Source organism: Rhipicephalus microplus, chromosome 8 (genome assembly GCF_043290135.1).
Source record: "Rhipicephalus microplus isolate Deutch F79 chromosome 8, USDA_Rmic, whole genome shotgun sequence".
NCBI classification, from domain to species: domain Eukaryota; kingdom Metazoa; phylum Arthropoda; class Arachnida; order Ixodida; family Ixodidae; genus Rhipicephalus; species Rhipicephalus microplus.
In genome coordinates this window covers 124,907,355-124,910,753 of record NC_134707.1, presented here as the reverse complement: position 1 = coordinate 124,910,753, position 3,399 = coordinate 124,907,355, and the positions used below count along the sequence as shown (strand labels likewise).

The following is a 3,399-nucleotide window of genomic DNA, read 5'->3' as shown; positions in this document are numbered from 1 at the left end:
TGCCATGTCTGAATTTGGCTGCCTATAAAATAGTGATCACTGCTATATTATTGTAAGTGCGGCCTCTGAGTCAACAATCGACTCATTGCCTGTGACGCAGCGGAGGTGTCAATGAATGTAAAGGCGCTAACAGTGTTGAAGCAGTTGTAGACGTTTGCCCAACTTCAGCCTCAAAAGTTATTTTCTTGCAGAAGAATCTGAAACATGAAACTCTGACTTTTTAAAGTAGTCGGACGTTTACGTCAAACAGCCGAATGGCTTTCGTGCAATAGAATAAACAGCATATTGCACAATATAACACAACTTAGCAAAAGCAACATAGATAAGATGCGTCGGCCGGGAATCAAACCCGGGTCAACTGCTTGGAAGGCAGCTATGCTAACCACTATACCACTGACGCCAGCATTTGCGAGGCTGCTTTCAGCTGTTCATCCGAAACACGTGCATTGTAACGATGGGCAGAGAGCGATAAATATTGCCTGGTTCTCTGTCCCGTGTCTGAATTTGGCTGCCTATAAAATTGTGATCACTGCTATCATTATTGTAAGCGCGGCCTCTGAGTCAACAATCGACTCGTCGCCTGTGACGCAGCGGATGTGTCAATGAACGTAAAGGCGCTAACAGTGGTGAAGCAATAGTAGAAGTTTGCCACACTTTAGCCTCAGAACTTATCTTGTTGCAGTAGAATCTGAAACATAAAACTCTGACTAGTTAAAATAGGCGTTTTATCAAAGAGCCGAATGGCTTTCTTGCAATAGAATAAACAGCGTATTGCACATTATAACACAACTTAGAATAAAGCAACATAGAAAAGGTGCGTCGGCTGGGAATCAAACCCGGGTCAACAACTTGGAAGGAAGCTATGCTAACCACTATACCACCGAAGCCGGCAATTGCGAGGCTGCTTTCAGCTGTTCATCGGGAACACGCGCATTGTAACGATGGGCAGAGAGTGACAGAAAATAGTCTTGAGCTCCATGCCGTGTCTGAATTTGGCTGCCTATAAAATTGTGATCACTGCTTTTATTATTGTAAGCGCGGCCTCTGAGTCAACAATCGACTCGTTGCCTGTGACGCAGCGGAGGTGTCAATAAACGTAATGGCGCTAACAGTAGTGAAGGATTAGGAGAAGTTAGCCCAACATCAGCCTCAGAAGTTATTTTGCTGCATAAGAATCTGAATCATGAAACTCTGACTTTTTAAAATTGTTGGGCGTTTTCGTCAAAGAACCAAATGGCTTTCGTGCAATAGTATAAACAGCGTATTGCACGTTATAACACAACTTAGAAAAAAGCAACTTGGAGAAGGTACGTCGGCTGGGAATCAAACCCGGGTCAAACCCTTAAACATTGACCCGAACATTCCTAAATGGATTGAATGCTTTCTGACTAATCGCACTCAGTTTGTAACAACTAATGGCTATAACTCACCTCTTTCTAAAGTAACATCCGGCGTACCCCAAGGTTCCGTATTAGGCCCTTTACTCTTTCTTATATATATTAATGATCTCCCAGACAGCATTAACTCCGCTATAAGGTTATTTGCAGATGATTGTGTAATTTACCGCGAAATAAACAATGAATATGATAACCAATTTCTACAGTCAGACCTTGACACTGTCTCAACCTGGTGCAATAAATGGCTTATGACTCTCAACTCTAACAAATCTAAATGCATGTCAATAACCCGGCGATCTATTTCTCCCCCCTGTACCTACAGAATTAACGCTGTTCCCCTCCAGCATGTCTCTTCATATAAGTACCTCGGCGTTTACATTACCAACAATCTATCTTGGCACACGCATGTTACCTACATCTGTAATAACGCTAACCGAACGCTAGGATACTTACGCCGCAACTTTTCTCGCGCTCCGCTGTCCCTCAAAATTCTATTATACCGATCACTAATTCGCCCAAAGCTTGAGTACGCGTCCGCTATATGGGATCCCGTGCAGCAAAATTTAATTAACGCGTTAGAATCTGTTCAGAACCGCTCAGTTCGGTTCATTTGTTCTAATTATTCCCGTACTGCTAGCATATCAGAAATGAAATCTAACCTTGACCTACCCAATTTAACTGTCCGGAGGAAACTGGCGCGACTGCATTTTTTTCATAAGATATTTTTTCACAATCCATCAATGAAGCGAGACCTCATTTCACAACCGTCATACCACTCATCGCGCATTGATCATCAGCATAAGGTTGCCATTCCGTTTTGCCGCACCAAATTCTTTTCAGCAGCCTTCTTACCGAAAACAGCCGCCGATTGGAACCACCTTCCCTCTTCCGTTGTATCAATAACAGACCCTTTGTTATTCAAGACTGCAATTTCTAAGCAATGCTTGTAACTATACGCAGTTTCCATTATCTATCTTTGTCTTGTATGTGCTTGAATTCTTATACATTTTTAGTTGACTTATGTTGCCTTCCTGATTTGCGCATCTGATACTTGTTTCTTTATTTTGTCTTTTTTTTCTTGTGTGTTATATATGTTGTACCCACCCCCTCTGTAATGCCCTACGGGCCCTAAGGGTATTCTATTAAATAAATAAATAAAACTGTTTAGAAGGCAGCTATGCTAACCACTAAAGCACCGACGCCTGCATTTGCCTGGCTGCTTTCAGCTGTTCATCCGCAACACGTACTTTGTAACAATAGGCAGAGAGTGACAGAATATTGCCTGGTGCTCCGTCCCGTGTCTGAATTTGGCTGCCTATAAAATTGTGATCACTGCTATCATTATTGTAAGCGCGGCCTCTGAGTTAACAATCAACTCGTCACCTCTGATGCAGCGGAGGTGTCAATGAACGTAAAGGCGCTAACATTGGTGAAGCAATAGTAGAACTTTGCCCCACTTAAGCCTCAGAACTTATCTTGTTGCAGAAGAATCTGAAACATGAAACTCTGACTAGTTAAAATAGGCGTTTTCGTCAAAGAGCCGAATGGCTTTCTTGCAATAGAATAAACAGCGTATTGCACATTATAACACAACTTAGAATAAAGCAACATAGAAAAGGTGCGTCGGCTGGGAATCAAACCCAGGTCAACGGCTTGGAAGGGAGCTATGCTTACCACTGCACCACCGATGCCGGCAGTTGCGACGCTGCTTTCAGCTGTTCATCGAGAACACGCGCATTGTAACGATGGGTAGAGAGTGACAGAAAATTGTCTAGGGCTCCGTTGCGTGTCTGAATTTGGCTGCCTATAAAATTGTGATCACTGCTATCATTATTGTAAGCACGGCCTCTCAGTCAACAATCGACTCGTTGCCTGTGACGCAGCGGAGGTGTCAATGAACGTAATGGCGATAACAGTAGTGAAGCATTAGGAGAAGTTAGCCCAACATTAGCCTCAGAAGTTATTTTGCTGCAGAAGAATCTGAAACATGAAACTCTGACTT

General features: G+C 43.0%; 1 non-coding gene across 1 annotated transcript; it reads right to left on the bottom strand.

Moving 5' to 3' along the window:
- Positions 1–328: 328 nt before the first annotated feature.
- On the bottom strand, positions 329–400 carry TRNAG-UCC (transfer RNA glycine (anticodon UCC)). The gene has a single exon. It is a non-coding gene; the product is annotated as a tRNA-Gly (tRNA).
- Positions 401–3,399: the final 2,999 nt, after the last annotated feature.